This window comes from Sciurus vulgaris (genome assembly GCF_902686455.1).
Source record: "Sciurus vulgaris genome assembly, chromosome: 10".
In the NCBI taxonomy this organism is placed as follows: Eukaryota; Metazoa; Chordata; class Mammalia; order Rodentia; family Sciuridae; genus Sciurus; species Sciurus vulgaris.
In genome coordinates this window covers 118,533,838-118,558,595 of record NC_136470.1, presented here as the reverse complement: position 1 = coordinate 118,558,595, position 24,758 = coordinate 118,533,838, and the positions used below count along the sequence as shown (strand labels likewise).

General features: G+C 37.1%; 1 protein-coding gene, 1 long non-coding RNA gene and 1 pseudogene across 12 annotated transcripts in view; 2 read left to right on the top strand and 1 right to left on the bottom strand.

The window, feature by feature from the left end:
• The window catches only part of NEK11 (NIMA related kinase 11), a 349,893-nt gene that overhangs the window by 318,332 nt on the left and 6,803 nt on the right, over positions 1-24,758 (bottom strand). The gene's annotated exons all lie outside the window — the stretch shown is intronic.
• LOC306638153 (nuclear speckle splicing regulatory protein 1-like) lies at positions 247-3,890 on the top strand (annotated as a pseudogene). The gene has a single exon. The product of its transcript is annotated as a nuclear speckle splicing regulatory protein 1-like (transcript).
• Positions 7,558-22,908, top strand: LOC306638160. Its single transcript, XR_013757397.1, has 2 exons — positions 7,558-11,425; positions 17,504-22,908. It is a non-coding gene; the product is annotated as an uncharacterized lncRNA (long non-coding RNA).

The following is a 24,758-nucleotide window of genomic DNA, read 5'->3' as shown; positions in this document are numbered from 1 at the left end:
CCAACCGAGACCTACTGAATCAAACTTTCCACACTCAGGAATCTACATTTAAACAAGGTTACGAAGGGTTTCTGTCTCACACTGAGGTTTGAGAAGCAGTCTCTTAATGTGGAACTAAAGAACATCTGAAGAGCCATGACATATTCAGAGGTAAACTTGATCTATGATGTTCTAGACCACAGAAGGGGACTTGTAAACAAGAATCACAAGGAGTTTGTTGAAGCAACAAACAGGAGTTTGTTCACTACATGGTATTGAGTTTGCTGGCCCCAACTACCATGAGAGTCACAGAAGGGGTCCCACATAGGGTGGAATGTAGGGCAGGATGTTGTCCTTTGGGGAAGGTATACTATTTTAGTATCTGGTAGATTCATCTACCTAATTTTAACTCTGCATTATGAGTATCTGGAAGACTTCATCTAATTTAACTCTGTATTATGAGCCAATAAAATATCTTGGTATTGACTATATCTAAAATAGAATGAGTCTTTAGTCAAAGACAATGTATATGGTTTTCCTATGTCTGTTTGCTTTCCCCTACTTCTTCCTCTTCTCTGAAAAGGGGAAAACCAAAAATTTACTGACTCTACACAAACTATCCTACTTTAAAGAATACCAAGACATGTATACACGCCTTTCTGGGATCTATTAGCTTACTTGGTTTCATACCACAAAATAAGTCTCAGCTCACTGAAATCCCAAAATAACTTATTATAGGTTAGTCAGTGGGTCATTGATTCACTAAGAGTTTTCTGGGCCAAACCAGAGCTAGCTTCCACCATCACTGGTGCCGGGTCCTATGGCACTGCTGCTCAGGAACTCCATCTTGCTGCACAAGCACCACTAGAGTAGCCTTTCTGAGGCTTCTGAGTCTTGATGTCATCAGTACCTAATTTCAAGTGTAAGATACCAGACTGTAGAGTGCATGATGATCTATTGACATATAATTGAACTAATAATGAACAAACTCAACGGCACTGAGCACCTTAGAGCTATTTTAAACAACAACAACAACAACAACAAAACCCAAAGTCCTAATTGATGGCTTCTAGGAGCTTAGATTTTAGATAAAACTCTGGCACATACAAAAATCTTTAGGCAACAATTACAAGGTTTCCCATAACTAAGGAGTACAGAGTAGGGCACGAGAACAAGGGTGTAGCAATGTAACTGCTATGTTGTGGCATGTACTATGTTAATGTGCATATTACCATAAAACTAAGAGATATATATACTTGGTAGCTTCCATCAGCCCTGGGTTTCTGGTCATCAAAACAGGTATTTTCCAGTCTTGTAATCCGGACCAGAGAACCTTTGTTCTTTGGAACAAAATTCCTTTGTATCCATTCTCTGCTCCATTCTCATCACCATGGCCTGACTTTCAAATCAATTTTCCTGAGGCATATTTTATATACAACAAAACCAGTTTAAGTGTATAGTTTTAATGGTTTTGGCAAATTTACACATTTTAGTAACTACTGCCACAAATAAAATATAGAGCATTTCTGTACCCCTCAAAAGTTCCCTCCTGTTCCTTTAGATCCTCCCATCCCTCAACCCAAGCAACTACTAACATGCTTCTGTTACCATTGGTATATCTTTTCTAGAATTTCAAATAAATAGAACCATGGTGTGTATTGTTGTGCATCTAGACTCTGTCACTCAGCACAGCATCTTAGAGATTTAGCACCAAGGTCTGATTAAATAAGTCAGGGTGACAGTAGAGATATAATTCTACACAGCTCTGGCTGTCAAGGAGGGAGAGGAATCACCACATTTTCTCCTCCATTCTTCCCAGGGCCAAGCCCAACCCACTGACAGTCATGCTCTGATAAGGAAACTCAGGCATTCCCTGTAAACAATTACCAAGAAAAATGGATGTAAAGGAATTATGGGGACAGGGTGAACCCAATCAATGAAGATAATCTCCCAAGAAAGTCGGTGAATCTTAGAAATGAATGGAACTTGTATATCACACAACTCCAGACCCTTGTTCTATGGTTAAGATACTTCAACAGGGTCAGTGTTCTTTCTGGTACCACCTTCTCCATGACCTAAATTCAGGTCTCAAATACAAAGACAGCATGGGCAACAAACCATCAGATCCTTTTCTCAGAGTACAACAGAGAAGAAAGGGATAGCATGGGGAACACAAACAAGAAAAACTACAAGAGAGGTGGATCAGGGTGGGAAACATGATTAATACAGTCCAGATAGAGCACAGCTGAAAGAATGTCCTGAAAGTGAGGCCTAATAAGTTTGGTCTGACAGGAGGATTCAAGAGATATAAGATCTTTGCCAAGAGACCGACATTATAAAATAATATTTGAAAAATCATGAGAATGTCACATCAGTGTTGGTCACATTTAGCAGACAGGAGCAAGATGGTGACTCTAGAGAAGCAAAATCAAGTAAGTGAGAGACTTCAGAGAGAAGCTGCTGAGAAGCAGGCCACGATCCAGATAAAACTAAAAATTCAGTAGACCCTTGTAGAAGGTTCTACTAAGTATGAATATGACAGTATTTATGATGGAATGCCATGGTGGGGAGGAATAAAGTAATCCCAAGTTGTTTTCAAGAAAAGATCAGAAGCCCAAGTATATTTACAACTTATTAAAAGCAGTTGAGATTAGGAAAAAAAGAGAAAAGAAAATACAGAGAAAATAAAAAATGGAAAATGGAGAATTTAATGATAAAGAGGCATTTGTGACATCTGCTTATAAGAAAATACTACAAGAGAGAGCTGAAGAGGAAGAAAGAGAGAGGGCTGCTGCACTAGAATTTTGAGAAAGTCCTCAGTGGAGGAATTTTTATAGGCACCTATTAAATCAAGCAGCAGAAGAAGAGGAAATGCCTAAATGCAGCTTTCATGAAGCCAGGTCTAGGGAAAGAGAAGAGAAATCAAGAGGTTATGCCAGTGAAGTAAATCCAGTACCACAGGAGCAATGCATTAGCAAACTGGCACGAAGACGGAAAATACAGATGCAGACAGTGACTCTGAGGCCAAAAGCAACAAGGATGATGAACTGCGAGATGATAAAAAGAACTGCGAAAGAGAAAAGGTCACAGAGACCTCCAAGAATTACCTCAAGCATCACAGGAATCAAACCCACTGACAGTCATCTAGCAAAGAGGACACGGTGCCAAATACTACCAAAAGTTCCAAGTCAAAAGGATATGAAAAGAGGGAAGAGCGACACCATGAGAGGCAATCTGGAGACCAGGAGAATTACTACACTGTCTGCGACCACAGAACAGAAATGAATTCTCTCTGACATAGAGAGGCAGTCATACAGATTCCCACTGGACGAGGCAGGGAAAAGAAGACAAATGGGGGGAGGGCATCAGGGAGAAAGAAATGACAGAGAATGGAAAAAGGAGAAAGATGGAGAAATATTTCTTTATAAAACAAGAAGAGATAAACAATGAAATGACCATGACTGGTACACTGAGAAAGGAGGAAAGAAGAAAAAGAAAAGCAAAACAAAGAAAGAACACATAAAAGTGAGAAAGATACAGAAATAATAACAAGTACAGAGACATGGAAAAACAAGAGCTAGGTGTTCCATCTTCAGAAAGAAATTGAGACAGAAGGGGAGGCAGCCCCAATTCTAGGGCAAGACATGAGTTTCTTGACCAGGAAAGATCCAGTAAATGAGAAACATGAAAAAGGACAAAGAAAGAAACCAAGGAAAAAACTCTAGTTCTGAAACATCACTGGGAGCAAAAGAGACTCACAGAGGAAAAGCAGGAGCAAGGCAAGGAACGAGAGAGACCCCCTGAGGCAGCGAGCATGTTTGCAGCGTGTAATAAAGTAAGTCGCAGCACTTGATTTTTTTCAGGTCCTAAAGGTGATCTCCTTCTCACCTGGGGAACAAGCAAGACATCAAGGCACCCCTGCCCTCAGAGGGTGACATAGTCTGGCTGTAAGGCCCCCCAAAAAGGAAACCCCAACTCTGTCCCATGGATGGACGGCAACCCCAATCAGCCGCAGGAGGCGTCACTTGATGCAAACCGCAAGAGGTGTTTATTCCAGCGCGCTGGGACCCAACTCGAGGAGTCGAGTCCCTAGCAGAAAATCTTGTAGGTTTATAAAGGCAGAAACCACACATCGGGAGGGGTCACACATGAAAGGGGGAAAAGGGGGAACAAAGCTGCCGGGAAATTTCAAAGGGGGTCTGGGTTTGCTGACAACATGTTTCACAATGTTTTACAACAGGCTGTAGATTCTGGTCAATAGTTTCTGGTAATCCTACTGTTTGAGCACTATCTGGCTATCAGGCTCAATTTACTCTTTTACTCTCTGTTTGGGGCTGTTTCCTGGAACAGCTTTAAGGGCTTTGTTCCCATTACTGGGAGGGAAACCTTAGGGAGTTGAGATAAAACAGACAGCTTAAAAAAATGTCCATTCTTTCATGGCCAGCTTAAAACATCAACCCTGCCTAAGGCTACTCCTCTGCTGCCTGTGGAAAGAAGATGAAACAAGCTCAGCCTTGGACCAAGGAGGAAGAGGGCAGGGTGGAAAAGCTGCCCGACTGTACTTTCGAAGGGCAGTTTCAAACTGTGGTTTCAAGTATTAAGGGACACCCATCATTAAAGTTATAAAACCCCTTCCTGGAGGGAGGGAGGGAGGGGGAAGTGCTAGGAAGTAATGTTGGCCAAATTATGATGTCATACTGTATGCATGTAACAACAAATCCCCCCAATATGTACGACTGTACTGTAGCAATAAAAAATGTGGAAAATAAAAATAAATAAACCCCACCTCTAGCAAGTTTACATCCCTCAGGGGTCTAAATATCTCTCACCAGAGGAACTGCACTTCCTGCAGTTCCTCCAGGTTTATCATCTGTATCAGGAATTACCACAGAATAGCCAAGCATCTTGAGCTCAGGGCTGCAGGTTTATGAAGGGTTTTAAATGTTGACTCTCAACAAGAGCTCCAACTCACCATACACCTTCTGACAGAGACTCACCCACAGCTGGAAAAGATGTTCACCGTACAAGTTTAAACGTGCCGCATTTATGGGCCAGCCCAACTATAATACACTTAGAATAAAATTTACAAGGATCCTACAGTTATCTTGTGAGTCATATAATCACATTGTACTATATTTTTAATGTGTTATTTTTTGTGTTGAATGTAAATGTTTAAAATATTCCATTTTTTATTGTCCTAGGTTATATAATCTTACAAAGTTTGACAATCCTCAAAAAAATGGAAGACAGATCTCTCTCAGCTTCAAAGAGACTCTAATCTCTCTCACTCCCTTGGCCCTTCTAATATCTACTGGTATTCACTTCCTATTTTCAGCCTAAACATCAGTTCATGAAGGTCAATGGATGTGACTGCTTCATCTCTAAGGTCCCAAGGTCTATTTGGCAGCACCAACTAGATGTTTGTTGAACTATTCATTGTTATTCTCATAAACAATAGAGAGTTAAACTGGGTAAAATTTAGGCTTTTTGTTTCTTTTAAGAGACAGAGAGCTTATACATCTTTGTGTACATATAAACTAAGAACTTCCATCTAATACATAGATGGCAAGAGAGAACAAACCTATCCTATACTAGTTAAAATGGTCTGTGAAGATAAAAAGATTTCTCTAAATTTACTTCTCAGTTGAATTGTGCTTTTCCTAGAAAGAGATTAAAAGTATGGTAATGATCTATATTTAGACTTTTACTCATTTAGCCAGTGAAATTAAAGTATTGGTGGATGATAATTAAATGAAGACATTTTGGACCTTGAATTAATGCTGTTATTAGAAATACTGCCATGTCTTAACAGTCGGTCTGCATGTTACATTACCACCATCTGCTGTTCATGATGGCCAATTTTAAAACAATGACTTCATTCTTATTTCCCTTACTGAATCTTTTGTAAATTCAAACACCACATATGCTTGTGACCGCTAATTTCAACACGGTGTCCATGGTGTCCAACATGGGTTTGGGCTCCTCACTACCTATACTAGTGTTAATAAGAATGGCCTGGGATAAGGGATCAGTCAAACAAAATTTAGGAAATGCTGCAGGCTACATCCAGCTATTAGAGTCACAATTTGTCCTAGCAAATTTAAGGATCTAAAGAGTCCCTCAGTAAAGAATCTGCTTTAACTTTGTGGAACCCAGCATTTTCTCAACTTTTTAAATCATGGAATCCTTTTAATGTAGAACATCTACTAATTATTTTCAAGATGTCACAGTTTGGTGCTCTAGGGTTTAAGGTCACAGAACCCTGAGCCTATTCTGAAATCTTAAAGCTCTAAATGTTTCATTGTGTCAAACACCTTCAAGAAAACTAGAAGAGTTTATAGTATGATTTCTGCTTATAAATTATTTGCCTCCAGATTTGCACATGTTCTTATATCACCTCCAGGAAAACACAGTATGGCAAAGTAACTATTGTCACTATTGCTTCACAACAAAGTTATTTTATAAAGTGAAAAATCATCCCACCAGTAGGCCTCAAATTTTTTTTTCCAGCAGCACTTCTCAAACTTCTCCAGCAAACATTCCTAACAGCAACGAAGGATAAACTCAGACCTAGCAAGGACTATGAAAAGCAAGACACGTCTCTAAAATCTCATGTGTTATCTTAAAAATTCATGCAGGAGCTGAAGAAATAGCTCGTTTGGGAGAGTGCTCGCCTAGCATGCGCAAGGGCCACGGTTCAAATCCTCCGGCTCCTCAGATGAGGAGGAAAAAAAAAAAAATCAAGCACAAAATAGTGACATATTTCTGAAATGAAAAATATTCAGGGTTATCCACTCCAACAGTGTTTTTAATGATAAAAGATGTAAAGCAATCCAAATGCACATCAATGGGAACAAGAGTTAATAAATTGTATTAGAGCCACACCATGGAACACACTGTGGAGCTATTTATAAAAAAGACTGGCAGGGGGTTGGGGTTGTGGCTCAGTGTTATAGCACTTGCCTGGCATGCATGAGGCACTGGTTTTGATCCTCAGCACCACATAAATAAATAAAATAAAGGTATTGTGTCCCTCTACAACTAAAAAAAAAAATTTTTTTTAAATGGGGGAAGTTTGACATGGTAACTCACACTTGTAATCCCAGTTACTCGGGAGGCTGAGATAGGAGGATCACAAGTTTGAGGTCAATCTGAGCAACTTAGAAGGTCTTTGTCTCAAAATTAAAAAGGGCTGGGGACGTAGCTTAGTGGTAGAGCACTTGCCTAGATAGCATTGTGGTCCCTAGATTCAATCTCCAGTACCCGCCTCCAAGAGGATGGTGGTAAGGGGAAGAAGGTGGAAAGAAGCTCAATAAGAGGCACCAAAACAGAGCCAAAGGATTATTTGGGGTTCTTCTTTAGCACAGTAGAGTAACTATTGGTTAAAACAATCTATGATATATTTCAAAATGACTATAAGAGTATGAAATGCCCAACAGATAAAAATGTTTAATTGATTAATGTTTAAAGAGATGGAAATACTTATTACCCTGATTTTATTATCACACATTGTATATGTACAAATATTCTGTATATATACTAATATGAAAATATTTCCAAGATATTTTTGCATGAAAAAAGAAACAGAAATGCATAATATGCTAGTTTTTATCAGAAGGAAGAAAAATAAGAATCTATACTCTAAGTTGTTTATATATACATAAAGTAACTCTGGAAAGATTCACAGGAAACTCTTAACAGTGGTACCTTTGGGGAAGAGGATGAGAACTTGTAAAAGGGAAGAAAAGAATGAGAGGAGACTTTTAATGGTGTACCTTTTTATAGGTTTTGAGCTACAAGAATGTGTAACCTATTAAAAATTATAAAATTTTAAAATCATGCAAGTTTTTACTCTAATCCATGACATATTTACATTTGTCTAAAAATTTTCCATATATATTCATAACAGTAAAATTAAAGTAGATTTAAACTCATGAGTGGAAGGTTATCTGGGGCATTACATATGGTCCAGTGTGAAAAGTATGGGTTTAGGTCAGTTAAAATCTATTTAAACATTAAGCCTCCATTCCATTTGGAAAACCAACATCAACACCAACAAAATCTGGAATTGCTACTAAAAATACTTGTTCAACAGTTTGGAATTTTACCTACAAACTGGGATTTTTAAAACAAAGCAGTGTTAATCTCAGCGTCTCAGGACTCATGCTTGAAATCAGAACTTAAGTTACTTTTGAGAATAACCAGAGAAAACACAAAAATACGAAATGTTATAGTCATAGCCACCCCTCAGTGCCAACAGTGCCAACACTGCCTAGTGGAAAGTCAACTGCTTAGAAGGCAAGAAACCCTAAAGGCAAACTTTCTGTCCTAACAGAACTGGAATTTGAAACTCTCCAACTATTTTCTACACATCTTCAAAGGCTTGTTGATTATTACAAAATTAATCAGTTTGTATTAAGCCAAACTATTTTCTACTATGTTTCCTGAATTCATAAAGTTTCTTTTGATTATACTTTCATGTCACTGTTACTAAGATGCTTTCTGTGTAATATATATGAAAAACATATGGCATTTCTTTATACGAAAGGTAGGGTTCAATAAATAGATAAGATACAACTCAGATATAACTCTGATGGAACAAGAAAACGCAACGATTGGTGTCAATAAATGTTCTAAAGATACCTGCATCTTATCTCAGAAAATACATTCTAAGAGTCTTATACCCTTGTGGACCTCCTAAAAACGGCTTAACAAACCCGCCGTGCCATAAACGTCGCCTACATTCTCTCAAACTGAAATTTCATTTCTAGGTGTAAATGAGGCCAGAATTAAAAAGACAAACAGCATGAATAGATGAACCAACGCAGCAAGGACAGCAGGGAGGCATTTGTTACTGCGTTCATCGATTCTGATTCCATCTCAGAAGGCTGTACTCTTTGGAACAACAGGCAGTGGGACGGCAAAGACTTAAAACTCCACTGCAATCTCCTGAGGATCTCTTGGATATTCATAAGTGGCAGAATGATTCCACCTTTAGATTTTATTTCAGTTGTAATAATGAGTTATGAATAATTGATCACTAGGTAATAAATTATTCAGGTAGGCACACAGTTTCCAAAGAATCCTGGAGCGAGTCTGGTTAATGGCATAATAGAAGCCAAAGACAGCTGTGAAGGGACATCCCACAAAATAACCCACACTGCAGAGGCAGGGGTAGTTAGTGCCTCTCAGTGTGGGATTTTCAAGGAGGGGCCATATTAATGCCTTTTGAATTTTTATAAAGTAGCCGTTTCCAACTGGGTATCTGTATTGCTATTAAAATATTGAGCCCTGACCTCTTTATCCATCAGACCGGGATATCTGTTATCAGCTAAGCATAACTTTTGCTGCTGAAACTAGTGTTAAAATGAAAAACTAAGAAATCAAGAATGCATATACACACTCACATAAAAGCATGTGTGTGTGTATACATACAAGTTTTTATGATTATGTGAGGTTACCCAAATAATGCCAAAATAAGCTTTACCTGGGGGAAAATTATCTACTGTTCTGTTTTCAAAACCTTTTCAGTATGTACTTACCCCTTACAATAAACTCAAAACTCAAGTCCTTTAAATATAGTAAGGCCTACTTAAAATTCAATCTCAGATATGTCAAGTCCAATCCATATTGAACATCCAAATGCTTCACTTTGTCTTGCAAATCAGAGCTGTCATTGTCTTGCAAATCACAGCTGTCATTGATCCATCTTAGAATTTCCATTTCTAAAGTAATTCTGAAAATATTAGAAACTACATACTAGAGCTTGATAATCACTGCACTGAAATATCTTTGAAATGGCAACATGAGTTAAAAGCCATGAATCACTGAAAAGCAAATCCAATATTATAAAAAAGTGAATTGGCTGATCTTGTCCTGAAACCCACAAGTACACATGTTTGAATAAGGTTCATGAAATGAAAGACATAGAGGTAAGAGAGGGAATAAAGAACAATCGGGGCACAAATCTGGTGAGGTGAATATGGCTTAAGTGTTCAGGTTTAAAAGGGTTGCTCCAAATTCAAACTAATGGGAAAATGGGAACATCGACCAAATTAAATTAAAATGCTAAAATGCTCAGTGACTACTGCAAGTGGAAGAGACTGAGAAAACTGACACCCAAACACATTCTAATTAGAGACTTAATATTCCAAATTTTCCACTCTTAGAAATTTGGAGCCAGGCACTGTGGCACACACCTGTAATCCCAGCATCTTGGGAGGCTGAGGCAGGAGAATCTTGAGTTCAAGGTCAGCCTCAGCAACTTGGGAAGACCCTAAGCAACTCAGTGAGACCCTGTCTCTAAATAAAATATTAAAAAGGGTTGGAGATGTTGCCAAGTGGTTAAGCACCCCTGGGTTCAATTGCCGTACCAAAAAAAAAAAAAGAAAGAAAGAAAGATATTTGGAAACCTAGCACATGACAAGAATATCGATGACATTTTGACCTTCCTTTTCCACTTGCCCAATAAATGTCACAAAAAACAAAGCCTATAATTTTTCTCTGAACTAAAAACAATAAGGTTTTTAATTAGTATGAAAGATTAAAAAGAAACTCAGCTTAAACTATCAAATTTCATATTAATCACCACTAACAACTGCAAATTCAACCAGTTCAATATTCTTAAAGGTTTTCATGTATCATGGTCCAGGGTTTGCATTTTCTAAATTCAATTGTTAAGATATGACTGACATACAATACACTGCACACATTTTAAGTGTGTAATTTTATAAAATTTGACCTATGTGTATACCCATTGCACCACTTCCATAATCATAATAATGAGCATACCCCCAAATGTTTCTTCATGTCCAGAGCTTGCTTTTTTTAATAACTAAAATTTAGGTTGGGTTTTTCACATAACTACTCAAGCAAAGCACTGCTGTACTAATAAGTATATAGCATATCAAGTGTTCATAATTATCTATACTTATATTAGGTAATAAGACCTGTGATGCTTCAGCAGATGAAAAGTACTCCAATACATAATTGTGTTCTTGTTAAACTATGAACAGGAATTCAATTTCACAGTATTTTAATGAAGGTCACATACTGCTTATTTTTACTATACATGAAATTATTTATGCAATGAATAATTACTGAAGTATACCAACCACTTTTAGAACTCCCTGATGTCAAAAATGTTTGTTTCCCACATAAATATACACTTCTTTCCAAAAATTAAGCTTAGAAATAACTGAGCAAAGAAGCTATTAATAATGTGAGAGTTGTTGTTTTTAATCCCTCATTGACTTTTAAATTATGTACATCACTCCAAGTTCACTACTTAGACCTGGATGTCGAGGCAACTAAAGTTTTTCCTCTAGAAAAAACAGTTCAAGAGTATTAAACTGAGTCATAAATATAATTTTAAATGAAGAATTTACCCCTTTTCATTCCTTTTAAGTTTAAGTCATACATGTGTATCATTTTAAGTTTTTTAAATGTAAATGATAGGCCTTTCTGCACAGAACCAGCTCCAAGTCTCGGAACCAGCAGTGAGCTCCGGCCTGCAGGCAGCTTCAGGGACCAGGACAGGGCAGCCAGGGACTTCCCCAAGCAGCCCTGCTCCCTCTGGTGGGAGGCGCCTTTCGAGGCTAGCTTCTCAGAGCAGACCGCCCAGTGAAAGCCTTTCTACACAGAGCCAGCCACAAATCCCGGAGCCAGCGGAGAGCTCGAACCTGCAGGCAGCCTCTGGGACCAGGGCAGGGCAGCCAGAGACTTCTTCTGGCAACCCTGCCCCCTCCGGCCGCAGGCTCTTTCCATGGGGCGATCCAAGATGGTGGACTAGAGGGTGACTGCATCTCCTGTCACGCCAGAACTCAGGATTTAAGAATGGGGAGGCATTGAGAGACTCGGACTAAAATAGAGCCTCGGGGTGAGTCTCCCCCACCGGGTGAAGCTGGGCCTGGTCAGCAGGCCCAGATAGGGGCAGCTTATCAGAGCAGGGCAGGGCAGCTACAGTCTTCCCCAGGTAGCCCTGCTCCCTCTGGTGGTGGGCTACTTCCATATGGCCAGCTTCTCAGAGCAGGCCCCCCAGTGAGAGCCTTTCTGCACAGAATCAGGTCCAAGTCCCGGAGCCAGTGGCGAACTCCAGCCCACAGGCAGCTTCAGGGACCAGGACAGGGCAGCCAGGGACTTCCCCAAGCAGCCCTATTCCCTCCAGCGGCAGGCTCCTTTCACCGCCAGCTTCTCGGAGCAGACTGCCCAGTGAGAGTCTTTCTGCACAGAACCAGCTCCAAGCCCTGGAACCAGTAGCGGGCTAGGGGCAGCTTTCTTCAGAAGCACTGCATTATCAAGTTCCTCCAAGACTTCAGGCTACTGAAGGTTGGGAGGTGATACACTACAAATCTACAGGGACACTATAAGCCAATAGAGGAAATCTGCAATATCTCAGAGTCTCACTGACGTCTGACCAATATGAGAAAACAAGGGAAGAAAATGTCCCAAACAAACCTAGATACTATATCAATAAAACCCAATGACAGCACAGCAGAAGAAATGTCAGAAAAGGAGTTCAGAATGTACATAATTAAAACAATCAGGGAAGCAAACGAGGAGATGAAAGAGCAAATGCAAGCACTGAAGGAGGAGATGAAAGAGCAAACGCAGGCATTAAATGATCGCACCAATCAACAGTTAAAAGAGCAAATATGGGAAGCAAGAGATCATTTCAAGAAAGAGTTAGAGATATTGAAAAAACAAACAAACAGAAATCCTTGAAATGAAGGAAACAATAAACCAAGTTAAAAACTCCATAGAAAGCATAACCAATAGGATAGAACACCTGGAAGACAGAACCTCAGACACTGAAGACAAAATATTTAATCTTGAAAACAAAGTTGACCAAACAGAAAAGATGGTAAGAAATCATGAACAGAATCTACAAGAATTATGGGATATCATGAAAAGGCCAAAATTAAGAACTATTGGGATTGTGGAAGGCATAGAGAAACAAAATAAAGAAATGAACAATCTATTCAATGAAATAATATCAGAAAATTTCCCAAATCTGAAGAATGAAATGGAAAACTAAGTACAAGAGGCTTATAGGACTCCAAATATACAAAATTACAACAGACCCACACCAAGGCACATTATTATGAAAATACCTAACATACACAATAAAGGCAGAATTTTAAAGGCCGCGAGAGAAAAGAATCAAATTACACTCAGGGGGAAACCAATAAGAATATCAGCAGATTTTTCAATCCAGACCCTAAAAGCTAGAAGGGCCTGGAACAACATTTATCAAGCCCTGAAACAAAATGGATGCCAACCAAGAATCTTATACCCAGCAAAACTTACTTTCAGATTTGACGATGAAATAAGATCCTTCCATGATAAACAAAAACTAAAGGAATTTACAAAAAGAAAGCCGGCATTGCAGAACATTCTCAGCAATATATTCCATGAAGAAGAGATGAAAAACAATGATGCAAATCAGCAACGGGAGGAACTAGCCTAAAGGAATAGCCAAATAAAGGAGAAACCAAATCATGTCAAAAAACAAAAATGAGTCAAATGACTGGGAATACAAATCATATCACAATAATAACCCTGAATGTTAATGGCCTGAACTCATCAATCAAAATACATAGACTGGCAGATTGGATTAAAAAGAAAACTCCAACAATTTGCTGCCTGCAAGAGACTCATCTCATAGAAAGAGATACCCATAGAACAAAGGTGAAAGGATGGGAAAAAACATACCATGCACATGGACACAGCAAAAAGGCCGGAGTATCCATCCTCATCTCAGATAATGTGGACTTCCAGCCAAAACTAGTCAGAAGGGATAAAGAAGGACATTACACACTGCTGAAGGGAAGCATAAATCAGCAAGACATAACAATCATAAATATCTATGCCCCGAACATTGACTCATCCAGGTACGTCAAACAAATCCTTCTCAATTCCAAAAATCAAATAGAACACAACACAATAATACTAGGCGATTTTAACACACCTCTCTCATCGCTGGATAGATCTTCTGAACAAAAATTGAATAAAGAAACCATAGATCTCAATAACACAATCAACAATCTAGACTTAACAGACATATATAGAATATACCATCCAACAAAGAATGAATACACCTTCTTCTCAGCAGCACATGGATCCTTCTCTAAAATAGACCACATTTTATGCCACAAAGCTACTGTTAGCAAATACAAGAAGATAGAGATACTACCTGTACTTTATCAGATCATAATGGATTGAAATTAGAAATAAATGACAGAATAAAAAACAGAAACTTCTCCAATACCTGGAGATTAAATAATACACTATTATATGATGAATGGATAACAGAAGACATCAGGAGGGAAATAAAAAAATTCTTAGAAGTAAACGAGAACAAAGACACATCATATCAAAACCTCTGGGACACTATGAAAGCAGTACTTAGAGGAAGATTTATTTCATGGGGCGCATTCAATGAAAGAAGTAGAAATCAACAAATAAACGACTTAACACTACAGCTCAAAGCCCTAGAAAAAGAAGAAACAATCGGAAAAATTAACAAAATAATTGGTTCTTTGAAAAAATAAACAAAATTGATAAACCCTTAGCCACACTAACAAAGAGAGAGAGAAAACTCAAATTACTAAAATTCAGAATGAACAAGGAAATATCACAACAGACATGAGTGAAATACAAAACATAATTAGAAACTAGTTTGAAAACCTATACTCCAACAAAACAGAAAACCTTGAAGACATCAACAAGTTTCTAGAGACATATGAATTACCTAAACTGAACGAGGAGGACATACACAACTTAAATAAATCAATTTCAAGCAATGAAATAGAAGAGGTCATCAAAAGCCTATCAACAAAGAAAAGTCCGGGACCAGATGGGTTCTCAGCCGAGTTCTACAAAATCTTTAAAGAAGAGCTCATTTCAATACTCCTCAAAGAAATCCATGAAATAGAAAAGGAGGGAACCCTCCCAAATTCATTCTATGAAGCCAATATCACCCTGATACCTAAACCAGACAGAGACACATCGAGGAAAGAAAATTTCAGACCAATATCCTTAATGAACATCGACACAAAAATGCTCAACAAAATTTTAGCAAATCGCATACAAAAATATATTAAAAAGATAGTGCACCACGATCAAGTGGGTTTTATCCCAGGGATGCAAGGTTGGTTCAACATCCGGAAATCAATAAATGTCATTCACCATATCAACAGACTAAAAGTTAAGAATCACATGATTATTTCAATAGATGCAGAAAAAGCATTCGATAAAATACAGCATCCCTTCATGCTCAAAACACTAGAAAAAATTGGGGTAGTGGAAACATTCCTTAACATTGTAAAGGCCATCTATGCTAAGCCCATGGTCAATATCGTTCTAAATGGTGAAAAACTGAAAGCATTCCCCCTAAAAACTGGAACAAGGCAGGGATACCCTCTTTCACCACTTCTATTCAACATCGTCCTTGAAACTCTAGCCAGAACAATTAGACAAACCAAAGAAATTAAAGGGAAATGAATTGGAAAAGAAGAACTCAAACTATCCCTGTTCACTGATGACATGATTCTATATTTAGAGGATCCAAAAAACTCCTCCAGAAAAGTTCTAGACCTCATCAATGAATTCACCAAAATAGCAGGCTATAAAATCAACACACATAAATCTAAAGCATTTTTATATGCAAGCGATGGAACAGCTGAAAGGGAAATGAGGAAAACAACTTCATTTGCAATAGCCTCAAAAAAAAATAAAATACTTGGGAATCAATCTCACAAAAGAGGTGAAAGACCTCTACAACTACAGAACACTAAAGAAAGAAATTAAAGAAAACCTTAGAAGATGGAGAGATCTCCCATGTTCTTGGATAGGCAGAATTAATATTGTCAAAATGGCCATACTACCTAAAGTGCTATACAGATTCAATGCAATTCCAATTAAAATCCCAATGATGTACCATACAGAAATAGAGCAAGCAATCATGAAATTCATCTGGAAGAATAAGAAATCCAGAATAGCTAAAGCAATTCTCAGTAGAAAGAGCGAAGCAGGGGGTATCACAATACCAGATCTTCAACTCTATTACAAAGCAATAGTAACAAAAACGGCATGGTATTGGTACCAAAATAGACAGGTAGATCAATGGTACAGAATAGAGGACACGGACACAAACCCAAATAAATACGATTTTCTCATACTAGACAAAGGGTCCAAACATATGCAATGGAGAAAAGATAGCCTCTTCAACAAATGGTGCTGGGAAAATTGGAAAACCATATGCAACAGAATGAAATTAAACCCCTATTTCTCACCCTGCACAAAACTCAACTCAAAATGGATCAAGGACCTTGGAATCAGACCAGAGACCGTGCATCTTATAGAAGAAAAAGTAGGTCCAAATCTTCAACTTGTTGGCTTAGGATCAGACTTCCTTAACAGGACTTCCATAGCCCAAGAAATAAAAGGAAGAATCAATAACTGGGATAGATTCAAACTAAAAAGCTTTCTCTCAGCAAAGGAAACTATCAGTAATGTGAAGAGAGAGCCTACAGAGTGGGAGAATATCTTTGCCACTCATACTTCAGATAGAGTGCTAATTTCCAGAATCTATAAAGAACTCAAAAAACTCTACACCAAGAATACAAATAACCCAATCAACAAATGGGCTAAGGAAATGAACAGACACTTCACAGAAGAAGATGTACAAGCAATCAACAGATATATGAAAAAATGTTCAACATCTTTAGTAATAAGAGAAATGCAAATCAAAACTACCCTAAGATTTCATCTCACCCCAATTAGAATGGCGATTATCAAGAATACAAGCAAAAAACAGGTGTTGGCGAGGACGTGGGGAAAAAGGTACACTCATACATTGCTGGTGGGACTGCAAATTAGTGCAGCCACTCTGGAAAGCAGTATGGAGAATCCTCAGAAAGCTTGGAATGGAACCACCATTTGATCCAGGCACTCCTTGGCCTATACCCAAAGGACTTAAAATCAGCATACTACAGAGATACAGCCACATCAATGTTCATAGCTGCTCAATTCACAATAGCCAGATTGTGGAACCAACCTAGATGTCCTTCAGTTGATGAATGGATAAAGAAACTGTGGCATATATATACAATGGAATATTACTCCGCCATGAAGAATGATAAAATTATGGCATTTGCAGGCAAATGGATGAAATTGGAGAATATCATGCTAACTGAGATAAGCCAATCTCAAAAAACTAAAGGACGAATGATCTCGCTGATAAGCGGATGAGGACATATATTGGGGGGTGGGAGGGGTTAGCATTAGGGTTAGGGTTAGGTTTAGGGTTAGGGTTAAGGAGGGTGGGAAGAATGGAGGAAGGAAGGACCATACAGAGGGAAAAGAGGTGTGGGAGGGGTGGCGGGGAAGGGAAAAAAATAACAGAATGAATCAAACATCATTACCATATGTAAATTTATGATTACACAAATGGTTTGCCTTGACTCCGTGTACAAATAGAGAAACAACATGTATCCCATTTGTTTACAATAAAAAAAAAAAGGTAAATGATATAACAACTAAAATCTCAGTTTAAAATAGTCATAATCTGGGCACTAGCCAAAACTGCTCATACCTACACTCCAGATCCATGCTAACCAGATCAGTTAGGAAAAGGACTAAGTTAAGAAGATGCCTCCCTCAGCTGATTCTTTAGGAGTAAAGATGGTAAAGGGAGACTATGCCAGATACAACAAAAGTAGGAGGAGGAAAAATTCCCCCAAGAAGGCCACTCAAATAGAATCAATGATCAGAACAGTTAGCTACAGATTATACTTGAGGATATTGTACTTTCTTTGGAGATGGAAAATTAAAGTTAATTAATATTCTCTGAATATTCTGATATCATCAACCATTAAAAACCCTGAATTTTGGCTAATGAAGTTCTCCTGGACCTTATTAAAAATAATCTTAGTCTATACTATCATACATTTGTTCAGAAGAGGTCCTTTTTCAGTAAGGGGGAAAAAAAACTTGACTAGACTACACCCACAAAGTTTTGCTCTTGCATATTCTGCATTCATTCTAAATATTTTATTTATTGAATAAGTGAGATAAAATAACATTTTAAATAATAGGCTTTACATATGAGTCTTGTACTTTGAAAATTTGGGGTAGCTAACAATAACATGGACTAGGCACATCTAAGAATATTTTTATTATCATTTACTAAAATAGCTTAGATATCCCCCCATCTCACACATTTAAATGAAGAATTATATTCCTAATTTTGAGGGCATTATTCAGTGTTGGCAAGACTATCAGCTTCTCTATTCACAAGTCCACAAAACACCACAATAGAAAAATGGAATGGCATAAATAAGGAATTAGTCAATCTGAAAATCTAAACAAATATACTATAGTAATCTGAATATACTTTAACTGTCAACATTAATATGTGTGAATATTCAAAACAAATCACTTTTGTTTTCTCTCATAGTGAGAAAACTTTTTTCTGTTTTGTGATTTTTTAAAAATTTTATTTCTTCCATCTTTTTATTGATGCATTACAATTATGCAGGAGAAATGTACTGTTTTCAAAAAAGAATTTTTGAGTGTTGTCTTATTCCTAAAAGCTTCATAGTTACTAAGTCATCAAAGCAGGATTTTTTGGCTCTCTGCCCAAGCCAAAAGAGAAATTGAGGGTTTCCCTGCATCCCAATCATGCTAAAATATTTTATTTATTAGTCACATCTCATGTGTAAATATTAAAAACTGGGGAGGGGGGTGGGAGAAGTACATGGTTTCTTTAATGCTAACACATGCAGCAAAGTAGCCTCAGGAAAATCACTTACTTTAGAATATTGACTTTATTAACATTACTGAAATAAATCAGAGTAATGATGGGCTTTTGCATTTTCTCTTTTTCTTTCCTATCTTCCAAATGTTAGATGTTGAAGATAGCCAAAGCAACGAATTTGACCTTATCTCAGGCAGAGAACTGGCAAAGCTCAATATGAAGTCCAAGTTCAAATTTGCCCTTTCCAGATTTACCTATGGGGACCCAAGCACAGGATCCCTTAGAACCTGAACTATTTTAAGAGATATTTTAATATGCTTTCATAATATAATTTAAAATATAAGATTGAAAAAAATTTAAACTGATCTCTATAATGTAAAAATTGAAGAAAATTGTTTTGAAATTAGGAAGGCAAAATGGAAAAAAATCGTTAGTTTCCTCCAAATTGCTTTCATAACTCTCCACTACATAAACCACTGAATCCTATTAAGTTAACTCAGCCCACTCAATAACCCTAGTCTTCTTTCACAGATACCCACTGGAGAGAAATCATGGCCATAATATAGAAATAATTGCTTTAATAAGAGCACACTGAGCGAGCTCAAAGTTGGATTCATTAAATCTACTGATTGTTTAGACTGACTCAAAACTGGTAATGATATGCTAAAATGATTAAATAAATCAGACAGAAAAATTCATAAATAGGTATCAGTAGGTGCAAAACATAAATACTAGCTTGGGCTATTATGAAATAGTCTATGGTTTAATATCATATGCTATCAGTTATTAAATGGCAGAAATTACTGTCACAATTGAGTTACTGAAAATTTACTTCAGATATTATAAAATCCATGCATTTATAGTAAGAACTATTACTCATTTTAATTATTTTTTACATTATCCAGCTGCTATGATCAATTTATTAATCTTAAGAAGAAATAATGTCCTTTCTTATGAACAGTGAAAACTTATATATAGAAAGGGAGGTTTTATTTATTAATTTTTTTAGTTTAGTCCTTACAGTATGAAAACTGACTTCTCAAAGTGTCAGAAATAAACTTGAAAATGGATGAAGTGCTTTTTTTCTAATTACAACTAAGCCTCTCAGCAAATGTGGCCATAATTTAAAACAGACCCCAAAATCCTTCAATTGAATGACAGAATGCCTGTGACTTCAGCGACTGAAGCACAGTTCATTAGTTTTCCAGAGTCATGTTGTTGACAGGATATGCCAAACTGATCATTGTATCAAGTCTCTAAGGACCTGGAAAGGCGCAAGTAATAGTCTAAAAGGATGCCAGAACCTAGATATCCATTAAGAGGGGGCCAAGAGATATTAAAGCCACACAGCGGACTATGATGCAGGTATTCAGAATGGCGCTTTTAGACCCCTACACCATTTTAGGGCCTTTTACACTGAATGGAACTGTTCCCCACATTTTAGCCTAATTCAAAGATCCTCCAAGTGTAGTCCTCTAGCAACCCAGAGCAGTTAGACATGCAAATGCTTGAGCTCCTCCCACCAGACTAGCTGAATCAACAACTTTGCAGGTGGGGGGAGCCCAGCAACTTGTATTTTAACAAGCCCTCCAGACAATTCTGATACCCAATAAAGGGTGAAAACTGCTAGCTACTTCTTAGTCACTCAGTTGAAAGAGTGCTTCCCAGGAAGCCTTGCCTTGCCCAACCTCATGCTGCCAGCTTAGGTCCATTGTACATTACAGCAACCAAGATTTAATTTACTTTTTAAATTAATTAATTAATATATTTATTTATTTATTTTTGTGCTGCTGGGAATTGAACCCAGGACCTTGCATGTGCTAGGCAGCAACCAATACTTTTCTTTCATAGTAGTAGGTACTGCAATCTATAATTACTTCTTTTTATGATTATAAAATCAGTGTTTTTATCTCCCACCAGACCAGACACTCTCAAGCCTACTTGCACTTCAAATCACCTAGAAGATCTCAAAAAACCCTGATAGCCAGGCCACACTCCAGGCTAAATAGAATCTATTGGCCTGTGACTTGGGCATCTGTATTTTTAAAATATTGTGAGCTTACTGTTCAGCCATGGTTAAGAACCACTACACCAGTTCAAGTTCCTTGAGGAGCAGGTGACCAGTAAATGGTGACCAATATTTGTTGAATAAGTAGGGGGTTTTGTTTGTTTGTTTTGTTTTTTGCATTTTTTATTTTGCAGGTTTTCTGTTTTGTTTTGAATCTTGAACATGGTACAAAACACCAAATGCACAAAAACGATTCAGTCAAAAGGAAGTCTCCTTTTCTCCCTAACCCCCATCACTGGGGCAACCACTGGGACCAATGCCATGTTTCCTTTAAAGACTGAATAAATTTTTGTCAGTGCATGCAGAAAAGACCAAAAATTGGATGGCAGGATATTAGATTATTTTCTGGCTTCTTTATACAAACCTGCATTTTTTTTTTTTTTTTTTTTTTTGGTAAAATGTACATGTGTTACTTTCAATATTGGGGAAGGAGGCACCCTAAGTATAACTCTATGTGTCTGCATCCAGAACTATTCGATAGACAGTCTGAGGATTCCCAGAAAAATGGAATGCGTTCTGTGTTATAAGGATGAGACCCTTTTACCTGGCATAGGGGAACAATGGTCCAATTATTCCACTGTTGTCTGGGAAATATTTTCACCTCTGATTAGATAGTCAGTCTCTCCAGAATTTCCGTAAGAAAATCAAGAAATGAGATACTTTTTATTCTAGGCCTTGAATTAAGAATTAGCATAATGGTTTAAAGATCTATCTTGTCTAGACTTAGCATAAGCTTTTCACCAAGGCTGCCTGTCTTTGGGTATTTTAAGATGAAAAGCTGAGGCCTGGTTCCCAGTGTGGTGACTCAAACATGATTCAGTCTTTCAAAGACACTGTCCCTCTTCAACTCCATGCCAGCTGGTGGTTCTATCTCAGTACAACACTTTGGATCTGGGCTGTTAAGTCTGAAACGCCCTCAGGAGAGACTAGGGTTTGGAAAACTAACTTCACAGTAATAGACTCTGATCCTAAAACTTCGGTTTTTTAAATTGCCTTTAAAAAATTTATTGGTGCATTAAAATTATACATAATAATGAAATTTGTTGTTAAATATTCATATTGACACACGATATTTAATTGCTTTTTTATGACTTTCCATCTCCTTTACTCTTAGGTCTAAGATCACTCCTCTGTGTTCCAAGTGGAGCTAATTCTAGCAACAACTCCTGGCCCCCTCTCCTCCACTTTGTTTCAATGAATGAGTGGGGAAATCAGTTTGTTAAGACTTAAAAATCCACACAAATACAGACCCAAGAATTCTCCAAGGAAGCAAAGGCCTGGGGTTCTAGGCATAGGTTTGAGGATATTTCTTTCAAAGACTTCCAATTAAACTTCGGATCCTCATCTCATGTTGTAGACCCAGGAAGTAGGAAGAAATGCCCTCTTGAGAGATAAAGCATATCTGTGTTTATCATGTTGACCATATGATTTAGGCAAAGGACAAGGTGTAGGGGCCACGGTTAAGTGTGGAAATGTTTGGATATTTACATGGACAAGACCAAGAGGGACAACAGTAAAGTTCTTAGTTCACTGAAACTAGTAAGATAAGGACCATATTTAGCCAGAAAGTGAGCCAGACAGTGGCCACTGCAACATCTTTAATAGCAAATATCACACAGATATTTAAGCTTTGTCCTGGCTCATATCCTAGTTGTTTTATGTCAGTTAATTCTGTTTCTTTCAGTTTGGAAGTGTCTTATCTTCTGCTTCAGCTTCCTCCCTTGCTCAGTTCAGAGCAAAGGTTCAATATTTAAATTGTGTTAAATTCTTAATAGTTGATAAAACAGACAATAGAAGAAAATCAAGTCCACATAGTAGAATCACTATCTTAATTGTGATGAAATTTTTTAAAAAATCAGAAACTATGAAAGATCATCCAATGCTGATAAGATGAATGCTGAAATTCACTGCAGTAGTGGAAATAATTAGTTATAAGTTTAATCATGTATTTTAGATTTAGTCTGCCTCCTTAGCATCTCTTTTCTAATAAAATACATGCATTGTGTTATGAGCCCAAGCAACCTGATAACTCATAAAAATCTTTGGGGTTTGCCTATACATCTCATAAAAGGTTAAAGTCTAGAATATATAAGAAACTTAACTTAATAAAAAAAAGTAAAACACATAATCTGATTTAAAAACGGGCAATAAAGACATTTCTCAAAAGAATTCAGCCAACAGATAGATGAAAAATATGCAACATCATTAATCATCAAGGAAATGCAAATCAAAATCACAGTGAGATATCGCCCCATTCCAGTTAGAATGGCTATTATCTCACCAACAAGTATTGGCAAGGATGTGGAAAAAAGAGAACCTTTGCACACCACCATTTATGGGAATGTAAATTAGTACAGAAATTATGGAAAACAGGGTGGTTCCTCTGAAAATTAAAAATAGAACTACCATACAATCCAGCAATCGTACTACTGAGCATATATAGTCAATGTAAATGAAATCAGTATGTCAACTAGACATCTTTGTTTATTAAAGCACTATTCACAACAGTCAAGAAATGTAATCAAACTGAGTATCCCATCAACTGATGAATGGATAAAGTTTGGTACATATACACAATGGAATACATTTATATAATATATATGTATATATACTATGTATACATATATAATATATAAAAGTTTATATATTATATATAAAAAGATTGAAATTCAGTCATTTATAATAACATGGATCAGCTGGAAAACACTATCTTTAGTGAAAAAAGTCAGACAAAGACAAATATCTCATAACATCACTCTTATGCCTAAAGAAATTCATCTCATAGAAGCAGAATAAAGAATACTGGTTACCACAGGCTGTAGAATGTATGGAAAAAGGTTGGTTAGTAAATACTAAGTTATAATTAAATATGAAAAATAAGTTCTAATGTTCTATTTCACAGTAGGATGACTACAGATAATGTACTGTATGTTTTTAAAAAGCTACAAGACAGGGCAGTGCATGCCTATAATCCCAGAAACTCAAGAGGATCTCAAGTGCAAAGTCAGCCTTAGCAACTTAGCAAGGCTCTAAGCAACTTAGTGAGACCCTGCCTCAAACTGAAATATAAAAAGGGCTGGAGATGTAGCTCAGTGTTTAAGTGCCACTGGGTTCAATCTCTAGTACCAAAAAAAAAAAAATAATAAGCTATGAGACAATGGTTTCATCACAAAGAAATGATCATGTTTGAGGAAAGAGATATATTTATCCTGATTTGAACATTACATTATATCTACATGTGATATGCTTGTGTGTATACACACACACACACACACACACACACACACACATATACATAAACAGAAACAGCACATAGTATTGAATAAATATATACAATATTCGCATGTCAATTTAACAGAATCTTATGGGTTTGCTAAAAAAATACTTTGACATCTCAACAAAAATGTAAGATGAAATTGTGAACTAGAACTAGAAAAATCTTTTTAGGAATACAATATAATTACATTAATTAGACTAGAGTAGCTATATGTATATTTAAAAATCCCAAAAGCTGTTTTTTAAGTTTCAAAATGTATAATACAATAAAGGAAAAACCTCTATTTCATTCACTACTCAATTTAACAGTTTATTCTACTGAGAGAAAAAAGGAAGTCAGATATTTATGCCAAAAGAAATCTCTCTCCAAACATGCACTAATCAAGTGTAATGCCTGTAGCTTTTACTTTTATCCCATAGCTAATCTGGAAGTCAATAAAAATTTATAGGAATGTAATTAAAGATCACACTATACACAAAATATCAATGATAGAGTGGTGCCCCCAAGTGGCATAATGAGAAACTGCAATACTCTGATGGAAAAAGCACCATGCACATACATACAACTACTCCACTGTGTTAAAGTCTTTGATTAAATCTAGAAGTTTGTATTATGTGAACATACATTTCATAGGATCTACATACAAGTGTCCTACACCCAAACTCAGACCACGG